This window comes from Macaca nemestrina, chromosome 3 (assembly GCF_043159975.1).
Source record: "Macaca nemestrina isolate mMacNem1 chromosome 3, mMacNem.hap1, whole genome shotgun sequence".
NCBI classification, from domain to species: Eukaryota; Metazoa; Chordata; class Mammalia; order Primates; family Cercopithecidae; genus Macaca; species Macaca nemestrina.
This window is the reverse complement of record NC_092127.1, coordinates 80721434-80740007: the sequence shown is the minus strand read 5'-3', so window position 1 is coordinate 80740007 and position 18574 is coordinate 80721434. Positions and strand designations below refer to the sequence as shown.

At 41.8% G+C, this 18574-nt stretch overlaps 1 long non-coding RNA gene across 2 annotated transcripts; it reads left to right on the top strand.

Moving 5' to 3' along the window:
• The first annotated feature begins 82 nt into the window (after nt 1-82).
• On the top strand, nt 83-10576 carry LOC105486283 (uncharacterized). Of its 2 annotated transcripts, none has more exons than XR_011620552.1 (4): nt 83-283; nt 3625-3820; nt 4135-4308; nt 9718-10576. It is a non-coding gene; the product is annotated as an uncharacterized lncRNA (long non-coding RNA). The 2 variants fall into 2 exon arrangements; XR_011620551.1 differs by lacking the exon at nt 9718-10576 and adding an exon at nt 9348-9590.
• Nucleotides 10577-18574: the final 7998 nt, after the last annotated feature.

The window sequence follows — 18574 nt, the reverse complement described above, 5'->3', positions numbered from 1 at the left end:
AGGGAGACTATGAGTCACTCTTAGAACTCATACTCTTCATCAACTCTGAAACGCATCACAGAGGGAGTGCGGCATGCTTCGCTGGGCCATACACTCCAAATCTCTCAGTTCACATACTTCTGTTCAATATGTGGTGTCAGAATGAGGCCAGGAGAGTTCAGGCTGCAAAAAATCTGGGTTTGAATTCTAAATTTGCCACTTAATGGATGTTGTTTATCCTTTCTGAGAGACACGCTTGTCTGATCTCTAAAATTGGGACAGTCATATGTATCTTAGCGAGCTGGTGAGTATAATAAATTAGATAAAGCTTATAAGGTCTAGCACCATGCCAGGCATATAATAAACACCCAACAAATGTAGTCTCCTTTTTATCTCCTGTTCTCCCATGTCCAAGATCAATTAAGAATAGGCAATGAAATATGCCTTTTTATTAGTTATTTGAGACATTAATCTTAAAGTCAAGCTAAACTAGATCAGTCTAAGAGGAAAAGAATGGGTGATATGCATAAAGTCACCCAGTAATCTCCTAGGTCTCACATCCAGCATGTGTATTTAAAACAGAGGCTGAACAAGTGAATCAATGGCAGCCGTGCACACAGGTGGTTTTCATTAGGCACGGTTGGCTGTATAATTTGGAGAAGGTTCAGGGCAGGCTATCCAGTCCCGTGAGGAGGGTGTGGTGGATAAAGGGTAAGGGGTAGGCCAGAGACTAAGCCCTGGGGAAACGGGGTGTAAAGTAAGACTCATTCATAGGATAAAAAGGGCAGGTACCTAATTATTAGGGAATTTGAAATCCTCTAAGACAGAGCAATTCTGACCTTATTAATGACCTAGGAGTTCCAAATTAAAACACACACACACACACAACTATGAGGGTGATATAGCTTTCCTATAATATGTAGAAAAAGAACTTAAGATTTTATTTGACTCAGTATGAGTCAACAGTGTGATGTGGCCATACATTCTGGGTAGCACTTACTAAAAGTATCACCTCTAGTTCTAGAAAGAGGACAGCCCTGCTTTGTTCGAGTGCGCAGAGACACTGAACACATCTGTAGGTGAACAATGAGGTGAGGGGGTAGGAAGCTGACCCATCTGGAAATGTGGTGAAGGAACTTGGGACGTTTAGTCTAAAAAAGAAAAAGAAAAAAAAAAAAACATCGAGAGTACATAATACTTATCTTCAACTACGTGAAACAAAGTGTATCAGTCAGGCCTTGTGGCTGCTAACAACAGAAATGGATTCTGTCTAACGTAGTCAAAAAAGAAAGTTGTGGGAAGGTTATTGGGTGACTTGTGGGATCATTGGAAAACTAGGGAACCTGGAGGGGAAATCACACAAGAGCCAAGGGAGTCTGGCAGCAGAAGATAGAACTGTGGTTACTCTGTGAGAACCATCTATCCCAGTTGCCGCCCCTGGGACCACCTCTACCACACGCTTGGGGCCACAGTTGCTAGGCCTTTCTCTGCTTCCACAGATAGTCCACAGATAGACTATGTCTCCCCTTGCCCCATATTACAAATCCTACTCAGAGCTTTCAATTGACTAATGGCCATGCACTTGCTATCTAAGAGTGAGCAGAAGGAATACCCAGCCCCCTTTGGCTTCCATAGTGAGAAGTAGGGCCCTGCCTCCCTCTAAGATGTACATATTGAGACTAATTCCAAGAGAAGGAGAGGGTTAGGAGCCTGGGCAGACATGAACAAACAAAAACAAGAAAGCAAAACTAGCATATGTACACTACAAGGTAGCAATGTGCAATTATTTGTGTAAGACCTTAAGAGTTAGGAAGAAGAACAAGGGACATATGCAGTTGGGAAGCAGATATTCATTTGATTTCAAAATGTATTTCTTTCTTTCTTTTTCTTTTTCTTTTTTTTTTTTTTACGCAGCATCTTGCTTTGTTGCCCAGGCTGGAGTGCAGTGAGGTAATCTCAGCTCACTGCAACCTCCATCTCCAGGGTTCCAGGGATTCTCCTGCCTCAGCCTCCCAGGTAGCTGGGACTACAGGCACATGCCACCATGCCCAACTAATTTTTTTGTATTTCTAGTAGAGATGGGGTTTCACCACATTGGCCAGGCTGGTCTCGAACTCCCGACCTAAAGTGATCCGCCTGTCTCAGCCTCCCAAAGTGTTGGGATTACAGGTGTGAGCCACCATGCCTGGCCCTCAAAATGTATTTCTAATGAACACAACGAGGCCAACATAACTGAGCCGCTTTTGATGGTAGTGAGTGTCTCATTCCTGGCAGAATGCAGGAGGGGGCTGGTGACTACTTGGTGAAAATTTTCCTCTGTAATAATACATTTATAGTCATAAACCATCTAGTAAAAGACCAATGCATTTATCTCTAAGTTATTCTGTCTAAATTACAACAAAAGAAGAGAATATTTTAGAAATTATCCTATGGATTTTAAACCCTGGAACTCACATATGCCTAGGTACAAGTGTGGAAAAAGCAATGAATCTCTTAAGGATGATGGGTGGGTAGGTGAGCGGGTGGTGAGCATGTGTTTTCTCCTTCCCCAGGAGTAAATGACACCGCCTAAGCCAGGCATAGGCCTATCCGAGGTGTGGAAAGTTTCGGACTATAAAATCCGTCCCTAAAACCTCCAACAGACTGGTAGATAGAAATGGGCTGGGTTAGAGGAAAGGGAGAGAGAATACTTCTATTGCTCCTGATGCCAAGGACAGATTTTCCACCCTCCTCCTGCTTCCCCATCTTCCCACCCCAAAGGGAGGCACTGGTGGCTAATTGCATCTGGCACCCATGGAGTGACACTTGGGGTCACTGATGTTTGGCCATGCCTCTGCCCAGTCCCTTTACTTTGTTTGCTTGGGTCAATTTCTTCTCTGTTTCCCATAAATATTTACAGCTCCTACATGCCCTTGCAAATTGGATTAATCTTAGCATATTTCTGGGACAGTGATGCCCCTGTCCAACCTTAGTTCTAAGGAATAGGCAGAAGCTTTTTTTTTTTTTCTTTTTACCGAGTGAAAAGAAAAAGGGGAGAAAGAGAGAATGAGAGGGGAGAAATATAGGGGTGGGGTTGGAGAAAAGGGTGAAAAGAAGGGAAGAAGAAACAGAAGAAGGCAGGGAGAAAGGGAGAACAAATAGGAAAATATTTTAAATGTTGGCCAAATGTCAAAGGAAATATGTGTTCAATGTTTGGGGAGCAAATCAGGAAAATGGGACTTGCTCAGGGATAATATCAGTGCTCAAGTCAGGGGTGTTGAGATTGGGATGGGTCTAGAAATAGAAGGTACCATAATCTCAATTCTAGAGATTGATGTCAATTACCTGAATCTTCCTCCATAAGTAAGAGAAGGAAGGAGATGTCTCGCAATCCTTTGGATATTCTGGAAGTAAAAGCACTGATAAAGAAGTTTCAGAGCAAGGTTATTAGTGTGAATAATTACCATAATCATTCAGGTTTTATTCAGATTCATACGGTATCTTCGGAAATGGAATTTTAAAGCAGTTGAACTGCCAGGCACTCCTTCCTTGCAAATTTCAAACTGCCTGAGGATTCTATATTTTCAGATATTTACCATTTTCTGTTAAATAAAAAATGCCTTCCCTAAAATGTTGACTGTTAGGGAAATTTATCTTTTCCTTCAGTCTTCACAGGAATGTAGGCGATTAGCCACGGAGCCCTTCTCTGTCTAGCACCAGGCATCAGACGCCCAGCTACACAGAGGCCATTTAAATGGAACTGCAGAATAATCTTCAGAAGAAAAAGCAAGCTCACATGAGTGGCAGCAGCCCATTGTGCTGAATTAAAGACGCTGGAGAGAGTCTGGTTGGCGGCGGGGAGGTGTGGTGTTAATGACAATGATGGGGCTGTGGCTGGAGAGGTTAATGTCAGTCTAACGGACCCTGTGTAATTAGTATTCCTTATTATCCCTAATTAAAGACCCTGAGCATCTTGAAATTTTTAAGTATTTTTGTTTTGTTAGAAGCAGAAGACATTTAAATCCTTTAAACCCAAACATTATTGGGAACTCCAATATATAAAACCAATAATATCCAAAATGTGTATAGCATTTGCCATGTTTGAGGTTTTATTTATACTGATGTATTTAATCTCCATAACCCTATAAAAAGTATTATTGTCATCTCTACTTACAGGTGTGGAAACTGAGTCACAGAAAAATTAACTTCCCAAGATAACACAGCTAGTAAATAGTAGAGCTGTGATGTGAAGCCTAGCAGTGAACTTCAGAAATCCCTTCTGTTAATGCGGGGGGTAGAGGACTCCAGACCCTGCCCACTTGGCCTTGCCTCCTCTCTTTCTATCTAGAGGTAGGTCTTTCTATCTAGATCTTTCTATCTCTAGAAAATACCTTGGCTCTATCAAATACAGCTCAAAAAGCTACTCATCCAGTTCACCTCTCTCCTTTGAAAGATGAAGATATTGAGAACCAGAGAGGTAAAGTGACTTCCCTAAAATCTCATAATTAGCAAAACAAGGTTATTTACATCTTGTTCCTTAGGTTAAAGATTCACCTGATTTTTCTCTCTCTACAAGCAGATTCTGCATATTTTCTGTTGAAAAAAAAATTCCTTAAGGGTGTATAAGGTCCTAAAATGATCTTAGATGGATGCAGGAATCTGACGAATGTCCAAAAGATCAAAGAGGAGCTTGGGGGAAAACCCAAAATTAACTCAATTATCTCTTGCACTTCCTCCTACTTGTTGTATGAAGCACAGAATAAGACTAGTGCAAAGGAGACCCTAGTCATAAATTCTCAACATTCACTTATCCAGCAAATAATTATTCAGAGCCCACTATGTGTCATGAGTTGTACACATGCAGGTACGTACTGTGTGTCACATATTAGACACTGGGACACAGCAGAGAGTCAGTCAAGTCCCTGCCCTCACAGAGCTGTTGGATGACATAAATGAAAAAGTCCAGGGTGATTTCAGCCTTCAGCAAGGATCTGATCATGGTTCTGCTTTTTTTTTTTTTTTTTAATAGTTCTCTCAGCCCTAGCTCTCCTCTGAGTACTAGCATCTGTGCAAGGACTAATTGACTCTACCTGGAGATGGTCTTTAGAGGGCTTTGAGCCAGTCTGTAGCCTGGCCAGCTATCTCACAGCTGTGTGTCATTGGCCACTGCAGACCAAGTGAGAGGATGGAGGCCCTAGAACAAATCCATAACTGTTTTGGGGATGTTCTTGTCTTCCTCACAGTGAATTAGAGGATTACTATTATTATTATTATTTTACTGTAACAATTTTAAACTCTGTGTCTCACTTCATGTTTATGTAGCGAGTACATGTTATATCTTTCATTTCTATGGAAGCATATAGAAAATTTTCAGGGACTGATAGCCTATGTTTCTCTTCATAAACTCACTGAGCAATGGTCTGTTACCATGGATGAAAATGCCAATACTTTATGATTTTCTTTCTCTTTTTTTTTTATTTTGAGACAGGGTTTCACTCTGTCACCCAGGCTGGAGTTCAGTGGCATGATCAGAGCTCACTGCAACCTCAACCTCCCAAGCTCGAGCAATCCTCCTGCCTCAGCCTCCCAAGTAGCTGATTAGGCATGCACCACCATGCCCAGCTAATATTTTTGTATTTTTAGTGAAGACAGGGTTTCACCATGTTTGCCCAGGCTGGTCTCAAATTCCTGAGCTCAAGTGATCTGCCCACTTCAGCCTCCCAAAATGTGAGCCACTGCACCCGGCCTGGGATTTTCAGATTCAGTTCTAGAGTTTGCTGATGGCACAAACTTTAGTAACAGAAATGCGGTGATTAATAATGTTATATTTTAATGTGGACTAAATTATGTGTAATTATATTATCATTTTAAAAATATTTATCAAACCATGTTTGTATTAGTTTGGAAGTTTTTGATTGCAAATAACTGAAACTGAGTTCATGGTGGCTGAAGGAATAAAGATAATTTGTTGGGTGGCATAAATGGAATAGTCCAGGGTGATTTCAATCTTCAGGAATGGTCTGATCAGGTCTCTGATTTTTTACAGTTCTCTCATCCCTGGCTCTCCTCTGGGTGTTACCTTTATTTTCAGACTGGCTTTTCTCCTGGTGGAAGAATGGCCGTCTTACTTTGCAGCTCCAAATTCTTCCTCACTATGGAAGAATTTATCCTCAAATCAGCAAACAAATGTCTGTGTTTCACTCCTATTGAACCAGCTTAGGTCATGTGCCTTCTTTTTTAAACCAGTTGCTATGGATAGGAAATCAGGATCACACTCCTTGAAGCTGGAGGAGAGGTAGACAAACCCATAGAAACTGCAAAGCTGCTCTCCAATGGAGGCGAGGTGCGCAATGCTGGGAAGCAACACAATTCCACTTCAAAAAATACACTGTGCTAGGCTTTGAGGTTACCACAGTGGACAATCCAGTCTAGACAAACACACATAAGCAGATCTTTAAAACATTCATGGCCGAGCGCCGTGGCTCATGCCTATAATCCCAGCACCTTGGGAGGCCGAGACAGGCGGATCACGAGGTCAAGAGATCAAGACCATCCTGGCCAACATGGTGAAACCCCATCTCTACTAAAAATACAAAAATTAGCTGGGCATGGTGGTGTGCACCTGTAGTCCCAGCTACTCAGAAGACTGAGGCTTGAACCCAGGAGGTGGAGCTTGCAGTGAGCAGAGATTGCGCCACTGCACTCCAGCCTGGAGACAGAGCGAGACTCTGTCTCAAAACAAAAACAAAAACAAAAAAACATTCATAGCACAAGCTTGAGGGGGAGGAGGCACATGAGGTGGGGTGACACTCCAAACTGTTGCTCTGATATTTCTAGAATGATTTCCTAGTTCACAGTGCACCATGAAGGAATCGCATTGGGAGTCAGAGTTCTTGTTTGTTTACACCTCCAACAAATAGACTGCATATGAAACAGAATTAGAGGAGGTTCACTATGAGAATTTATAAGCTTTCTTTTTGATTCTGCTTTAGATTTTCAGTAGAAAGCAATTAAGCATCATATTTGGGAAAATTGATCCAAGCGATTGCTTTGTGTCTTAAACCTAAGTCTTAAGCAGGCTGCTTTTGCCTGGGCATGGCAAAGGGAAGAAGGAGAGTGTGAGAGAGTGTGAGAGTGTGCCATGGAGCTATTTCTCTTGTTGTCTGGAAACGTTCTCTGCAGCACACTGTGTCTGTAGAGTTTACCAACTTGGCAGCAGGCAGGGGCGACAGGACAATCACTAGTGAGTCCACCACAACAGTAGGGCTGGAAGTGGGATGAGAACTAAAGGGGGAATCCTGAAAATTCAGTTTCTCACAAGTACCTGGGGGTACACAGGCTCTATCTATTCCGTAGGTATATGTTGTATGGAAGCGTGCTGTCTTCCTGAAAATCTTTAAATTGCTGTCTGAGTAACACTTGTGGGTTGCATTTTGTAGATTTCTAAATTATATGCTGCTGTAGCATAAACAGTGATCTTTGTCTTATTCGCAGTCTTAACAAAGACTCATAGAAAGACAGCACAAGAATTTTGATGCTCCAGGGTGATAATACCAAACCTTATTCAGCAAGGCCCCATAGAAGTCAATGCCCTGTCTTTAGCCCATCATTACTACTGCTATTGCTGTCACCGCCAAGGAAGGCACACCAATTATTTATCAGCTCATTTTGAGATTCTTGGTCAACTCTGAGAGAACTGTAAAGATGTGAAAAATTCGGTACTGAGGTTGAAAGGGAAAAAAAAGAAGAGTTATGCCAAATGTCCATTTTATAAAATTCCATTTAGAACAAATTGTGCATTTTTCCAATGAATCATCATTTTAAAATTGGTAATTTGGTACAATGTTACCATTTTACTAAGGGAAATAAGTACTAGTGTACCTCAGATGACTTGACAAAGGAGAAATCTTTTCAGATTGGGGAACAGGGTGCATTTCACGCCTAGGGTCAGATCTTATAATCCCCCTAGTTAATAGAGCTGTGGATGTCCTCAAAGAAACAAAGGGACAGCATTCCGCCCTATTAAATGTGTTTCTGCATTAATCTAGAAATTCTTTGTTGATAACCAAATGCATAGCAACTATATTTAAATTTCAGAAAATTACAATTAGGTGTCTTTGAATAAAGAGGAAGAAGAAAGAAAGGAACCAAAAGCTATTAAGTGGAGCTTTTAAAGTCATGGCTAGGTGCTATTTCAAAACAAACATGTCAGCACCATCCCAGTTAAAGTAGATCAAACCCTCTAGTTTCTTCAGGAGTTGTGCTTGGAATATGAAATGAGAATTTTGTTTAGGGTTTTTCAGGTGTGATGTTTTCTAAAATTTTTGCAAGTAATATTTTCAGTGCAGTTGCTTTTGAACAGGGCAGTGGGGGAAGCCAAGTTAGGTTAACAGATCAACCATAGAAAATTCAATAGGGTCTTTTGCTAGGCGAGAGGGAGCCTGTGGCTTTGCCGTGTGGTTGTGCGGCTCCACCGAGTTGCTTTGCCCGTTTTGCAGGGGTTTGTGGTGTGTGGATTCACTGACACTTCGGTGGCTGGAGGCTGACGATGGCTCTTCGGCAGCCTCAGCCAGCTTGGCACAGTCTCAGCTCTGGGAAGTCCACGCTGCTTTACAAAGAGCAGGTGGGCGAGAAAGCTCAACACTGCAGGGCAGATTGTGCAGCTGTGAGAGGTGGAATTCCCCTCAAAAGGATCGGCGCTGCTTTGAAAATAAATTCATCATTAAATAGAAGGATTTCTGAAGCAGTAGACGAACACAGGGCTTGATTGGTTTCAAATTAACTCTTTGTACTCATCTTTCATTCATCCTTTAAGAGAATGTCTCTGCTTTTTCCAGAGAGGTAACACAAATAATCCTTGACATCTTTTCGAGAAGGAGAGTGGTTCGCTGGAGCACTTACGCCCCTGCATCTGCTTTCCATTCCCCCTGCATCTTGCTGCGCTCAAGCGTGGCAGGGAGGGACCCTCACTGCGATTCAGGCGCTCTGTTGTGCTTCATGTTCAGTATTTTTTTAAGTGGGATTTGCTTTTCCCTGGAAGGAGAGTCTATGCTTACCCTGAAGGTTAGAGGGAAGGGTGGCATTTTCCTCTCGCCTTTCCCTGTCGTCCCCTCTTTCTGGGTCTGGGTCTGCACTCCTCCCTTGGCCTCCCTCTCCCTCCTCCCTAGGACCTAAGAATGGCTTTGCTTCTGTTCTTGCTGCTAATTTACAGCCTTTTCTCTCCCCGTGAAAAATATCTGCTAACACCGTTTTCTCTGAGGAAGACTATTTATATATCTGTTAAAAGTGTCTTTCGTCCATGAATCCTGTAAACAATTAAACGCGTAGCATGATAGCCTGTGGAAATCTTTCGGGCTACTTAAGTGAAGTTTCCTAATCCTTTTCTACAGCAACCCAGACCAAGTGCCATGGCCCATTCATCTGCTGTTGCTCCTCAAGCACTTTGATCTCGGGGCTTCATTACAGCTCATTTCAGCATTAAGGATGATCTGAATTCATGAGCTCTTCCCTTCCTAATAAGTGCCATTCATATCCATCCTCAGGAGCAACCACAGCTCACGGGAAACTGGTTCAAACCACACGTGAAAGAATAATGGACTAGCTTCAAACACAAGTGAAAAATGGAGTTTTTATTAACCAAATGAACCTTTGAATAAAACACTTCGTTAAATAGAGGAGTCTTATTTGCAGGGCACTGTTAAATCTACCAGTTGCCACGCTGAGATTGGTAAGTGTGATGATTTCATTTTTTTTTTCCAGGTGGATACCCTGAGGTGGAGAAGAGACTGAATATGCCCACTGCATCCAAGGCAGAGTTGGAGCTGACTTGGGCTTATTTGGCTTCATAGAGCTTGAACACCATAGATACTTTTATATGTCTTTCCTGTTCGATTACTCTGGAGTAGAGTATGCTACTCCTAACACAAAGCAAAGCCAAACCAAAAAACAAACCTCTCTTTTTCATTTCCTTAAAGAAAAAAGAAATTTAATTTGGATTCAGATAATACCCTTATAACTTCTAAGGCAGTCAAGCAAAGAGGGGAACAGATAATTAGGAGATGATGGGAGCCAGCACAAAGCCAAATGGAAGAAAATAGGCACACAGTAAGGCGGCAAAAGCCACCACCTAATCCATTAACAGCCTGCGCTATAATTACGCTTGGCTCTGGCATTAAACTGGTGAAAGCACAAAGGAGACACTATTAAAGTCTTAATTCCCGCCAAAGGAAGCTCATCCTGTGTAACAGCAAGTACTGTGCACCAAAGCGGCACCTAAATGAGCACTGTGGCAAATTCTAATGTAGCACTTAGTAGGAGCATTCCACAAAATTGCAAAAATAAAGAGGAAGAAAGCTGAACGTGGTGATTCATGCCTGTAGTCCCAGCTACTTGGGAGACTGAGGCAGGAGGATTGTCTGAGGCCAAGAGTTTGAGGCCAGCCTGGACAACATAGCAAGACTTACATCTCTACAAAAAATTAAACATTAGCTGGTTGTGGTGGCATGTATCTGTAGTACCAGCTTGTCGAGAAACTGAGGCAAGAAGATTGCTTGAGCCCAGGAGTTCAAAGTCAGCCTGGGCAACATAGCGAGACTATGTTGTTTCTTAAAAATAATTAGAAAAATAAATTATTTCTTAAAAATAATTAGAAAAATAAATAAAGGAGAAGAAAAGACTAAATGGTGTTTCTTTAAAGGCAGTTCTTGCTGTTGCTCTATGGATTTTCTTCTCAACCTTTCTCCACCCTCTGCAGCCCTCCCCAGCCATGTCTCAGCCCTCCCCAACCCCTCATTATCAGATGGCTTTAAGCATGTGGCCTTCCTAAAAGCTGTGGGTCGGGGGGGTAGCAGCAGGCCAAGTCTTCCTCCTTTGCAGAAGGAGGGGCAGTGTGAGGTGCAAGTGGGCAGAGGCAGAGACTGAAGGTTCTTGAGGAGAACACGTGTGAGGCCACAGGAAGCTCCACCAGACACCTGGCTGTACAATGACTTTGCAGTGACAGCGCTTCAGCCTCCTTCCACGGGACCGCAGGATTCAAAATGGCATCACTGCCACTTCTGTCAATACAGCCACAAGAGGGTTAACATTCAAATTAATGGCGGAGAGAAGATCTGCGGGATCCCCCTCACTGAGCCTTTCAATCAAGCATACTGATTAGATCTTAGATTTCCTTACCACATAAAAAGACGAAGAGTTTGCTAATGCGAGTGTTTTTTGTCCCCCATTTTGACCCAGCCCTATGTTTTTAATTTTGCTGTACTGGGTAACCAAGTATGGAGGCCGCACTGCTGCTGGAGCCGATGCAGGGCACACGGGATGCTCCTTCTACCTGGGCCCTTCTCCAGGGTCAGGCCTGAGAAGTCGCATGACCTCTGCATGTTGTATTGGTCTCTGCCCATAAGGCGGTTTCAAAGGGATTAGCATCAGTCCCCCTGAGATGGGGCCATCACCTCCCTACAGTTGGCTCTTACTTCCCGCCCTGTGGACTAAAGCAGCCAGGTGGGTCTGGATTCGCACATCGTTGTTCTAGTCCTAAGTTAAGATGCAAACTATTCCCGTTTTTATAACTGATAAAAGAAAGAATATCAAGACATTTATGTGTCTTTCATGACAAATCACTGGAACAAACTTACTTCTCTTTCTCTCTGTGTAAGTCTTACAATGAGACTGCTTGACAGGACATTTTCTGGCTAAATTTCATGTCCCTGGGGGGCTGATGTCTTAGAAACAGAGTTGTTTCTGTGCCAAATATTAGACCAATGCCTTAGAGTGCAAACAAGTGACTTTGATCCTGAAGAGAAAATCAATGTTAATAGTCTAATTTTTAACAGTCACTCCAAGGCCTAAATGGTTTGGTTTGATTCTACACAATTTATATGTATAACTAATTATCAGAACTCTCTTATTTTTGCTATGTTGACTTGGTATAGGACACTTAAATAATTAGTTGTTTAAATTGGCCACAACAGGCTAAGAAAGTCTTGGGAGTGATGGGACGAATATACCCATGTTTTGGAACTCATGAGGTTGTAGGTATACTACAAAAAACTAGAAGGACAATTTTTATCCAGTTGCTTCTGGTTCCATCACAGAGAAACCATCATAATTTGCCATGTAATTCTCCCTCTTCTTTTGACTTTTGCATAATAAATGTACTGAGTGCAAGAGGTGAGGTGGGTCGGTATTATTATTACCATTTTAGAGATGAGGAAGCTGCAACACAGAGTAGATCAACTTAGCCATGGCTATAGAAATAAACTCATATCCAACACCTCCTAACTGCCAGCCCTAAGAAAACTGGTTAGGAAAGGAAGTTCTGCAGTCAGGCTGCTTTACGTAGAATGCTGGCCTTTATATACTTAAAAAGGACAAGCTAGTCATTGTACCTCTTTGAACTTCAGTTTCCTCCTCCACAAAATGGGAGTACACTAGAACTATCTCATAAGGCTGTTGTAAGGGTTAAAGGAGATAAGTATGTGAATCTCTTAGCACAGTGAGTTTAATATATATGAATAGAATACCCAATAACTTTATTATTGTTGTTGTTACTACGAGTACTACTACTATTGCTACTACTGATGAGGAAACTGAAGGTCAGACATTTGAGGAACTTCCATAAGGAAGGCCACACAGAAACAGTCAGGCCATTTTTCTCTTAGCTTTTGAACCCATTCCCTAGTAAGAACTCTTATTTCTTTTCCAAACAGAAGTATGAAATTTCCTCTGAACATTGTTGTTATTCAATTTAGTCTGTTTTCTAAGAATATACATATTTTAAAGCAGGATTAGCTTGCAGAAGCAGTCAAATGGAGAGCTGGTTGGAGGATTCATTCTAATACTTATTCTAACATAAATTTTAATACTGCTGAATGCATCAAAGTACAAGGGCTCTGTTTAGTTGGGTACCAAATAGTTCCAGCAAGATATTTTTCAAAGGGACACTCAGGCCGAAGCAACTTCAATTGCCCTAAAATATTATACCATTTGAAAATAAGTAAATAGTCGAATTTGCCAGCAAACATGTCTGTAATCCTAAATCCATCATTTTAGCAGTGCTCATAGAACAAGGTCCAGATTTACTTTCCACTAGGTGTTTGTTCTGTTCATTAATTATATTCATATCTGCTTCTTTGAAGTTATTGAGACTATTGGGAAATGTAAAAGAAAGCTGTATTGATTTCAGTCTTATTATCATTCCATCTTTATTTCCTTCATCTATGAACTCTCAGGCATGTTGAGTGACATGTGGTGGTGGGTATGGTATGTCAGGCACGGTGTAGGGCATTATCAACAGAGCCCAGGCGTCTCCAGATCTGGAGGGTTTAGATTTAGAGTGTCTGGATTGTATTCTGCTAAAATCTCCACAGCCTTTCCTTTCAAAATCAATTTCAGTTGTCAAAAAAAAAAAAGGGGGTGGGGGTGAGTTACTTTGAAATCATATAGCTTATTATTATCATCTTTTTTAAAGCTTATTACTATAATTTTTCTCCCAAGGGAGCTGAGTTGATTTATAACCCCACCCTTCTTATCTCAACATGTGGCGGAGTTCAGAAGAGAATTAAATTGGGGGATTTTTTTTTCCCTCCAGGGAAAACTGATAGACCATACCCCAACCTCATTTTCAAGTTCACCAGGAACTTTTTAGCCCCTTGAATTTAGTTTAAAAATGTACATACAGCAACTAAGCTCATGCCTCTCCCCAAACCCAAATTCACATATTTGCCCTGGGTACTTTAGAAACAAGGCCTAACTGTGAAGAGTCTTCACAACCGTGGATTGTAAACTCCACAACACTGCAAAACACACTTGGTAGAATACAACCTCATTGACAGCAAAGGCTCTTTTTTTTTTCTTTTAACAATTTCAACTTTCATTTTAGATTGTGGAGGTACACGTGGAGGTTTGTGACTTGGGTATACTGCATGATGCTGAGAATCGGGGTGTGACTGAACCTATCACCCAGGTAGTGAGCATAGTACCTAATAGGTAGTGAGCATAGTACCCAACAAGTAGTGAGTATAGTACCTAATAGGTAGTGAGCATAGTACCCAATAGGTAGTGAGTATTGTACCCAATAGGTAGTCAGCATAGTACCCAACAGGTAGTGAGTATTGTACCCAATAGGTAATCAGCATAGTACCTAATAGGTAGTGAGCATCATACCTAATAGGTAGCCCCCAGTGTCTAATGTTCCCATTTTTATGTCCATGTGTACTCAATGTTTAGCTCCCATTTATTAGTGAGAATGTGCAGTATTTGATTTTTTGTTTGTTTATTTCTGAAAGCAGGGATTCTTATCTGAGTTGCTTACTGTTGTATCCCAAGCACCTAGAACAGTGTCTAGCTCATAGCAGGTGATCAATACATATTCAGAAAATAAGTGAATGAATACGGGAAATAAGAGAAAGTCGTAGTTAAGAGCCAGGGCTCTGGGATCAGACAGACAGACCTGAGTTCAAATGATAACCTGCAACTCCTAAGCTTAGTGACCTTGCTCAGCCTGCACAGCTGCAGAACCCTCATCTGGAAAATGGGCCTGAAGAGGGGGCCCACTGTTTCAGATTGTATGAGTCCACGCAAGGAGAAGACTTATGGGCTTTTGAGAACATAAATTCCCAGTACCTGGCTCATGTTCTTCTTCTTGTCATTCTTCCAGACTGGGTTTGAAGGCCCCCTTAAATACAAACATTAGCAGTTCATGAAGCATGACCTGTCTTCCGAAACTGTGCTTCACATCAACACCTAAGAAGTGACCCTCACCACCAGTGAGGGATGAGTCCCCTGTCTCACTCAGCATTTTGGCAGTGGTGGGGGCAGTCTGTGCTGAGTCTCTGGGCCAGGTTTCATATCACTCCTGAACTGAGGTCTGTGTCACGTCATCCCAGGCACAGTAAAGAGAGAGGAAGAAACTATTTTCAGCTTGACTGACTGACGGCCTGGGATTATTATTCTTTGGGTTCCAGGACACAGTGCTCTTATTATTTACAGAGAGCTTTCATTTATTTTTTCAATGTTGAAAGCTCATGCCAGTACGGTCATCTGAAACCTCATGGCAGCATATATAGGAGACGATCATATTCCATTCTTGGTTCCCTTAAACAGGGTGCTACTGTTGCAGAAAGGAAGTTCCAGAGGTAACTATTCCCCTGTGACTCTAATGTGGTCAGCGGAACTGTCTTATGCAAAGTAGGCTTTGAAAAGGCTTTTGCTGGCTGAAATATAGGAGCTGCCATTCCCAGCTGCTTGTTTGTCCGTCCTGGCCAGCATCCTGCTTCTCAGCAGTGCCAACAGCTGATATGCCAGAAGAAGACAGATCTTTCCTTGAGCTCCTTTTCCTATGAACCAAAAGAAGCATCCTTCTCCTACCTCTTAGGCCTTTTACAAATAGACTCAGGAGTGAGATGTGGGCATGGTGAAAATTGAACGATGGAAAACCACTGTAGCACACATGTGCTGGGAATGGCAATCAAAGTCTCCAGGAGGGTCTGATGATTTGGTGTGATGGGTTCAGGGGATGAAAAATCCATTGCTTAACAGGGGTGAAGTGGGTTTCATAAAAAGGGAAGAGGGCAGATGTAAGGCAAAAATACCTGGGGAGGGGCAGAGACTGGAACAAATCTCCAAGAGAATGTTTTGTCCAGAGGGGACAGCCACTACTCAAATCCAACTGATGTTAGGTGTGATTCAAGCCCAGCGTGGCCAGATTTTTTTTTTATTTATAGAGAAGACAACAATCCTTTTTTTTCCTGTGAAATCTCTGAAACTGTAAATATTTGCAACATATTTATTATTTTTAAGCCATGTGTAGACCAAAGAAAACATACCTTTGGGCCTTCAGATTTCCCTGCAATAAACATTCACTCTACAATTACTTGCTGAGTACCTACAATGCGCCTGGCACTGTTTTGGGAGCCAGCAGATATAAAAATGCAGAAGACATGAATCATGTTTTCAAATCCTTTGTTAAGCAAAGGAGAAAGACAGAAGCAGAAGCAGATGTAATAATAAGTGCTGGAATGGAACTAAAGGCTATACATCCGCAGGAAAGGAAAAGGCAATCTCAGTTTCTGAGATTGGAGGTCTGGAATCACAAGAAGGGTTTTTTCTGCTAGAGAGGTGTTTGCAGGGGAAGGCATTAGGGAGAGAGGAAACAGCATTGCCAAAGGCATGCAGGGGAACACTGCACGGCACATGTGAAAACCAGCAGTGACCTTGCGGGGCTTCTGTGCAGGGCAAGTGGCGGGTGGGAAGTCTGGCTCTGAAAAGCCTCCAGCTCCAGGCACCTTGCATTCTCCAGATCGTTGTTTTAACTGGTGGTGCCCGACTTTTCTGGGTCTCAGGTTGATCCAAGAATGGCAGAATACCCTTCCACTTACCTCCGACACTCTCTGTGGAGTGTGACAGCTGAGGATCCAGGCACCATGGCAGCCTAAAAGTCTGCTGGGGACACCAGCATGGATATGTTCTCCCTTATCCTTGGCCAGCACACATCTGCAGCCGCTCTGTCTTGATTCACTGTCTGCACCTCTCATCCCATTGTAACTGTATCCATTCAGCATCTGGGTGCTTCAATACCTATCCATACTCAGCATCTGTTTACAGTTGAATACGCTGAATGGCAGCAGCACTGATTTCACCAAAAGCTAAATCTTCAACATTAGGTAATTGACTATCTTTCCTCAAACTTTTTTTTTAAGCACACATCTGCCAAATTCATATGGGCGTCCTTAATAATCTGTGAATATAATTCAGTTTTGCTGGTACTACCTAATACGGTGCTTGTCTTTTGTTTTTTAAAGACTTGCCTTTATCCTCCTACTCTGAGTTGTACAGGTCATCAGACAACTATCCTGGTTGAGAGACAGAAATATTGCCTTTTATCTACATGAGCTGTAACTACGGGGCAGCATAGCATGGTGATTAAACTTCTGAGTCTGGTGTTACGATTCAAATCCCAGCTCCATATCTGACCCATTGTGGTCACTTTACCTCTCCATGTTTGTTTACCATGCAGTACCTCAGAGATTAAATGAGCTAATATAAGTAAAACACTTAGCACCTGACACACAGATGTATATGAGCATTAGCTGTTATTATTAGTGACATTATTATTTCAAATGGCCCCAAACTGATAGAGGAGAACAGCTTTTTAAAAAATATATATCTTTGACTGGCCCATATCCTTCTCCAGCTCTATATTTGAATTGTGCAGTTTTTGTAGGGGAACAGAGTAGATTAGATAAGGTTTAAAAACCTTTTTTTTAAGCAGGCAGACATTCATGGGTATAGAGTTTTTTTTCTTCTTTGTATTAACTGCTATGTGTAATTCTAGAATTTATCATCAAATTGGCTAGAATAGGTTTTCCCTAGATTGAAGTAATAATAATCTCATTTGCCCCAACTCCAAAGCCCTTTGAAGTTAAACATTGAGAGGAAGAATGGTGGGGCCACTCAGCAGAGATTAGATCTTGTTTTAAACACTAGCTGCTCTGAGAATAATTTCCTTAATTAATATTCACAAGATATCATACACTTGAGACTATATTTTCATGTAACCTACTTGCATGTAATTGTTCGCTAAGGCTCTTCACTTCGTTTGTATCTTCCTTTTGTGTCAGTATTCAACAAAATCATTTCCATCTAAAAGCAGTGCTGAAGGGGGTGGAGGTTCGTTGGGTCTCCCCTTCTGTGTGAAAGCCAGCACACATGGGCTTTCATCTCATTTCTAAAGTTAATATTGTTTTGTGCTTATTTCTGTTCTTAACTAGATGCACATGGCTCCCAGACTTGCTCTCCTTTGTGGACTCAAACCCTGAACATGTTCAGGTGTTGCCCTCTTGTCAGTCTCATGTTACAGGGTGAGGAGCTTATCAAAGCACCCTGGAGTATCAACTGGCCAAAGAGTCTTAAAACCCTGAAGGAGTCACATTTGCCATCAGTAACAGCATCTGAGGGGATCAATCTGGGTCAGGCAACCAAAGATTGTCAACTTAAAGGACTTTAGGTTATTCAGGAGTCAGCTTGCCCAAAGGTCAGTGAAAGGAGCTAAGATACCTTGGAAAGAAATCTTTCTGTATGCAAGCCTTGTCAGTTTTGCAGATTTCTCAGAAGAAATTTACAAATTAAAAAGTTATCTTTTACATACTTTTTTTACGTTTAAATAAATTTGCTAACTGTTTAAGGTCTCTCTGTTAGTCTATTTTTTGCTGCTATAACAAAATGCCACTGGCTGAGTAAATTATAAAGAACAAATGTTTATTTGGCTCACAGTTCTGGAGGCTGGGAAGTTCAAGAGCATGGTACCAGCATCTGGTGAAGATCACCCCATGGCGGAAAGCAGAAAAGCAAGTGAGTGTGTGAGACAGAGAGAGAACAGGAGCCAAAATCATCCTTTTATGAGGAGCCCACTCCCATGACAATGGCATTAGTGCATTCATGAAGTTAACCATCTCATAAGAGTCCCAACTTATCATACTGCTATAATGACAATTAAATTTCAACATGAGTTTTGGAGGAGACATTCAAACCACAGCAGTCTCCAACCGGTGACTTTCCTACATTTGCAAATGCTTTTAAAGCAAAACAACATCCTCACCTCCTTCCATACACAACAAGTAGA